The sequence below is a fragment of the Heterocephalus glaber genome, unplaced genomic scaffold, assembly GCF_053883595.1.
Source record: "Heterocephalus glaber isolate CG9 unplaced genomic scaffold, H.glaber_assembly_v1.0 deba00000281, whole genome shotgun sequence".
Lineage (NCBI taxonomy): Eukaryota > Metazoa > Chordata > Mammalia > Rodentia > Bathyergidae > Heterocephalus > Heterocephalus glaber.
This window is the reverse complement of record NW_028258139.1, coordinates 11,721,617-11,728,254: the sequence shown is the minus strand read 5'-3', so window position 1 is coordinate 11,728,254 and position 6,638 is coordinate 11,721,617. Positions and strand designations below refer to the sequence as shown.

The 6,638-nt window shown below is 43.1% G+C and overlaps 1 protein-coding gene across 1 annotated transcript in view; it reads right to left on the bottom strand.

The window, feature by feature from the left end:
- Nucleotides 1–731: 731 nt before the first annotated feature.
- The window catches only part of Znf16 (zinc finger protein 16), a 59,114-nt gene continuing 53,207 nt past the window's right edge, over nucleotides 732–6,638 (bottom strand). The window contains exon 6 of the mRNA XM_087184842.1: nucleotides 732–3,670. The gene's annotated coding sequence lies outside the window, so the exon portion shown is untranslated. The remainder of the gene's footprint in view (nucleotides 3,671–6,638) is intronic.

Genomic DNA, 6,638 nt, shown 5'->3' with positions numbered 1-6,638 from the left:
GAAGTCCAGAAGTTGGCTATCTAGGGTCCTCTAATGCTACCAGGTTTCTAGAGTCCCCCTTTATATGATGATAATGATGACGATGATGATGATGATGCTTCCTGATTGCAAGAAGAATGCCCCATTGACAGAATCACATCCACATTCCAGGTAGAATGGGGGAAGATTTGCTCAATCAACCACATGTTAAGAAACTTTTTCAGAAGTAGGCTTTGTGACTTTTTTACATTATGTTGGCCTAAAGTGTTTTAGAGGACCAGCTCTAGTTCCAAGGGGACCTGGGAAAATGTTGTTTTCCAACTACACGTGTAAAGTACCATGCTGTGCAAAACTGAGATTCTATTTGTGAAGTAATGGAAAATTAATATTCATTAGGCCACCAATAGCCACATTCTAGCCCACAGTTCCCCAAGAGGGTGTTTTATTATTATTATTATTTTTTTGAAACAGGATCTTGCTTTGGTTGTTTTTGGTTTTTTTGAGACAAGGTCTTGCTATGTAGTTCAGGCTGGACTTGAACTCACTCTGTAGCCCAGGCTGGCCCCAGACTCACAGCATTCTTCATCCCTCAGCTTCCCAAGTGCTGGGATTCCAAGTCCTGGGATACACCACCAAGTTTGTGTTTTAAATAGTTGCTAAGCCTCTCCTCTTCTTTTACATTTGTGGATGTGGTGTGTGGGTGTATTAGTCGCTTTCATATCACTGGGACAAAAATACCTGACACCTGGATAGACGTTAAAGGGGAAAGTTTTATTTCACAATTTCTAGTGGGTTCAGTTCATGGTTGGCTGGCTCCAAGGCAGAGACAGCATGGTGGAAAGGAATGGCAGAGGAAAGCTGCTCAATCTGTGGCTGCCAGGAAGCAGAGACAGAAGGAAAGAGCTGGGGACAATAATATACCTTTCCAGGTCTTGCCCCCAGTGACCTACCTCCAACCAGGCTCCCCTCCTAACAGCAAATTCAGTCATGAGCTCATCGATGCATTAGTCCACTGATAAATGTAGTGCCCCTATGACTGAGCAATCACCTTCCAAAAGCCTTACACCTGAGTACCTGAGATGTTGGGGGGACTTTTTAGATCTAAACCATAGCTTTCTGGACCCTGGCCCCCAAAAGGGTAATGTCCATCTCATTATGCAAAAATTCATTTAGTCCATCTCTAAGGATTGTCAAAGTCAGCACTGTTGACAAGTCCAGTCTCCTCTGAGATTCAAGGCAAACTCTTAGCTGTAAGCTCCTGTAAAAAAAGGAGAAAGTTAAAAATTTCCAACATACAATGGCACAGGGTAAACATTCTCATTTAAAAAGGGAGGAATGGGAGAAGAGAAAGAAAGCAAACCAAAGCAAGACTGAAACCCTGTAGGGCAAACATTAAATCTCATAGCTCCATGTCCAGAACTTGGGCAAGCTGTGGGGACATGTGATTTCCGAAGCATTTGGATGGCTCCTTCTGATGACCTTGCTGGTTGCAGCCTACCTGGCCTCACTCTTGGGCTGGCTATCCTCACAACCTGCAGATTTTCTCAGAAGATCCTCCACATTTTTGACATCAACTTCCTGGGCTCTCCAATGCCCCTTCAGCTTCACTCTAACAGCTTCATGAATTGCCCTTTTGGGCCCCTGACAAGGACTGTGACCTGTCACATGTTTTAGCCTGGCCTCCCAGGCCTTCTTTTGAAATCTAGGTGGAAGCCTCCATAACCCCTTGAGTGGTTCTCCAAGAGGTGGATGGTGGGCTTGTTTAATTGTACATGATCACATGAATTGTCCTGGATGGTGGCTGTCTTTATTCACTTGGGGTGGAAGTGCTGTTGTCAGTCTCTGGCTTTCTTTATGCACTCAACACACAGACACTGGAGATAGAGCAGTGGCAAAACAGCTACATCCCTTCCTCTTGAGCTCATATCTTGGTGGAAAAACAATAAATATAAACAAAATGACTCCGGGAGCATCAGGTGCGGGATGGAAAGAAAAATGAAAGGACTGAGCCAGGACCTACTCCTTCCTACTTTTCTCATTTAGCTTTCTCGTATGGACGAGTTTCAGAGATACATGGAGATAGAGAACATATTATAATGAACCCTGATTGCCTATCAAGCAATTTCAATTATACACTGATTTCTTTTCACCTATTTCCCTCCATCCTAGTCAAGAGTCATTTTTAGAAAGATTTTTTTGAGACAGGGTCTTATTTTGTAGTGCAGGTTGGCCTTGAACTCTCTATGTAGCCCAGGCTGGCCTTGAACTTACAGCAATCCTCTGGCCTCAGCCTCCCAAGTGCTGGGATTACAGGTGTGCATCACTACACCCAGCAGAAAGATCTTATTTTTAATTGACAAATATGTATTTTGGGATATGATATGATGTTTTGATACATATTTACATTGTAGAATGATTAAAGTAAGCTAATTAACACATCACCTCACAGACTTATAAATCTTATGTGATGAGGACATTTAACATTTACTCTTTAAATAATTTTGAAATATACGATTATAATCACCATTTCTACTAGAAATTTAATTACAAAACTATCATCCCACATGAATATTCACTAAACTCTTTGTTGCCATCAAATAGCCAGTTCAGATTCTTCTATTTGTCTCATTTTTAAAATTGGTATTAGTGTTTGAATCCAGGGCCTTCACACTGAACTACATCTCCACTCCTTTTTGTTTTAAAATATTGAGACACTCTCACATGTAGGACTTGAACTCATAATCCTCCTGCCTCAGCCTCCCAAAGTGCTGAGATTACAGATGTGTCCAATATGCCTGGCTTCATACATTATTTTTTTAGTACCGGTTTATGTAAGTCCATGTTCAAACCAGGTACACACAATACATGTCTTAGTCACTTTCTTATTACTGAGACCCAACACCTGACACTTAAACTTAAAGGAGGAAGAGTTTATTTTTGGCTCACAGTTTTTAGAGATTTCAGTCCATAGTCAGGTGTCTCCAAGGCAAGATGGCAATGGCACAGGAGAAGCTGCTGATGGCAGGGCAGTGGGGAAGCAGAGCTTGAAGGGAGGAGAAGGGCAGGAGATATACCCTTCCAGGCCATGTTGCTTCCAGTGACCCACCTCCTCCGACCCTGCTCCACCTCCCAACATCACATTTACCCATAAGCTCACCAGTAGACTAACCCACTGGTGAGTATCACGCGCCCATGATCAAATCACCTCCCCAAAGCCCCCACCTATGAGTGCATGAGGCTTTGGGGGTCATCTAAATATAAACCGTAACAATGCATTTGTCCAACAGGTCTCTTAAATATTTTTATCTATAATGTCCCTCCCCAAACTTCTTTCTTTGCAATTTATTTATTGAAATCATTTCATACATATGGTAAAGTTTGTCGTATTTGTGATTATGCTGTTTGCTTGGAATCCTTCTGTCCCTCGAATTTCCTGCAAACTAAGAGATAGAAACTAATTAGTTCAGTTTGGGAAGAGGGCAGAATACTTCATAAGTGAGTGTTACATATTTCCATTGAGGATCATTGTCACTTTTCTCATTGCTGAGACACATTACCTGACACCACAACTTAAAGGAGGAGTTTTAAGTTCATGGTTTTAGAAGATTCAGTCCATAGTCAGCTGGCTGCAATGCAGAAATGGCATGATGGAAAGGTCTGGGCAGAAAAAAGCTGCTCATATCATGGCAACCTGGAAGCAGAGAGATAAAGGAGGAGCTGGGGAGGGAGATATATCCTTCCAGGTCATGACCCCAGTGACCCATCTCTTCTGACCAGGCTCCACCTTCCAACAGCATGCTCAGCCACTTCAGCCACCAGTTGATGAATCCACCAGTGAGTAAAGCACCTCCATGATCCAACCACCTTCCCACTTTGGGGGGAACATTTCAGATCAAATCATAACACGTAAGATGGTGACATTCTGTTACTAGTTATTTCTTCAGGATTTATGGGAATAACTGTATAAAGTCAAACTTCCCCAAATCAATTATTTGTTTACTCTGAAGCATGGTAATTTAAAAAATATCAAAGTACATTATAAGTTTGCAATGATATTTCTAATTCAAATTTAGGGCTAGATGGTTATTTGTTGTTATTACTGTCTCTTTTTTTTCTTATATTACACATCTTGGATCCTCATTATTTTACCATGAAATTATTTATTTCATTACTTTTATATGTCAGTGTAACAAGGCCAATATTATTAGTAGTAGTTTGATTAAAAAGCTTAAAATTCCTTTGCAGATCTTTCTATCAGAAAGTTTACTGACATAGTTGAGGTCTCTGGGGAAGAGTTCAACAGGCCTTTGCACAGGTCCAAAATGGCTTGAGAGAGCAAGGACAGGAGGCTGGGCTGGAGGTGGGGTCAGTGTGAGGGCTTCTAAGTACAGCAAGGGAGTTGCATGGCATGAATTGCACCTGAGCCATGGGGAGCACCCAGGCCTAAGTACCTGTCCAGATATGTGCACAAGAAGAGGTAGTATGAGGCTTAAGGCCATCAATGCCTTGGTCACTATTAGTAACACCTGAAACTCAGGCTAGGTTGAGGATAATCTTGTTGAGGCATCTTTTGTGACCTGAGTATACACAGAGACATCTGTGGTCTTGATTTATAGCAGTGATGGCGTACCTTTTAGAGTCTTCAATGATATCAAACAGCTGGCTGGGGCGTGTGTGCCATAGGTTCACCACTACTGATTTATACTTGGGGTATCTGTGAAGCAAGAATTTCCCAGAGTCCTTTACCCAAAGGGTCAGTGGCTCAAGAATTTGTGAAAATGTGCAGTTGGGACTATTTGTTGGCCAGAAGCATCGGGTGTTAAGATGGCTGCCTGAAGTTTGGCCTGATGTGTTGAATAGGATACTCTGGTCAAGAAGCAGAAAGCAGCAGCTCCAAAGTAAGCTCTATTTAAAAAAAAACAAAACAACAAAAAAACCCAAAGTAAACTCTATTACTCATGATAGTGGTGACAAACTCCCACTGCTGCTCATTCAGTTCATCCCAAGGGACTCCCCCAGTAGTCAGGAAGTCTGGAGGGAGGAGTGACCCTTCAGCACTTTGACATTTGTCAAGGAACTGAGGATGGGAAGACTTGCTCCTCCTGCAGGTGGAATATGCCAGAGGACAGAGGTGGCTGTATCCTGTACCAAGAGGACTTGGTGGCCACACCGAACTTAGGTGCTGCTTTTATGACCTAGAGCACAGTAGACAACTGGGTGCAGTGGACCAGAGGTTCAGGGTCTGTGAAAGCTTCATGTACCAGGAGAACCCAGCACGTGGCCAGCAACTACTGGCTGGGGGGCATATGGTGTGGGGATAAGGAAATAGGCTCTTGCAGCAAAACCCTATGGCTGATTTATGGCCAACCTGGGTGGCTGAGATCCCAAGAGGCATGAGAGGAAGTTGCTACAGCCTTTGCTGTGAAGGCATCCTGGTGGGGCTCTACCAAGGGTGCCTGTTGTGTTGCAATTTGAGACTCCAGAACCCTTTGGTGAAGGGGCCTGTCCAAGGTGGCTGACACAACATAAATGGACTTAAACAAAAGTTGTAAATGAGGCATGTTTTGTCTCCAGACCTCCAAAGATCTAAAAGAAGTTGTGAGTGCCTTGTAGATCAACAGTTGTTTTTCCATGTCAGCAAGAGTAGTGCTTGACTTACCAAATTGCTCCCAGGAACTTGAGGGATGTGGTGGACCCCAGCACTGTACGGGGCTTTTCCCTTGGGTGAGGTCTCTTATATCTGCATGTCCTGAGTGAGTATGTCATTAATGCATACTGCTGTTGTGCTCCTTGAGAAAGGTGGGTGCAGTTAAGATTTTATCTGTGAGGGTTGTGTGTGTTGGGAAGGCTGTTAAGGCACCCATGGTCACTGGGAAGGATGTATTATGTCCCTCCAGATGTGAAGACAAATTACAGCTGAAAGCTGTTCCAATAGGCACAGAACAGAACCTGTCAGCCAAATCTGTAAACCAATGTACTTGCCAGCTGCTGAATAGAGGAAGTCAGTAATTTCAGTGATACTGGGTATGGGCTTCTGACAGTTGAGACCACAGTGTTAAGGTTGCAATAACCCACCTCCAGGTAGCATTTGTTCTTTTCAGATTCAAAAACAGGTCAGGGCTGGGGATTTAGCTCAGTGGTTCCACCACCAGCCTCGCAAGTGCAAGGACCCGAGTTCAGTACCAAAAAACCCCCAAAAACAAAAAAAAACCCAGGTCAAACTGGCCTGATAAAAGCAGCAGTAGGGATTATCACCTGTTATTTAAATAGGTCTCATATAATCGGCCTTTTGAAAAATTTTATGGGGCTCTATTAATTAAACTGGGATGAGGGAGGTGCTTGGGGTCCTATGTTGTCATGCCAACTCTTAAGTGGCAAATACTACATTTTAATTTATTAGTCATTGGTCAGAGCAAGCATGCCTTTGATGGAACATTTTAGGGGAATGGGCACTGTGGTTATACGGAATTTAGGAAAGGCAGTGGTTTTGATGATTAAGGTGTGGTGGACCTGTTTTATATTCACTACCCCTGGTGTGAATAAAGGGCACCTGGGTAAATTCAAGGGTACTGCAGGCATAATTCTAGTGTGATGTACATTGTATTAAACCCACGAAGGTTTGCCAGTTGGTGCATTTCAGCAGATGTTGACCCGGGGAG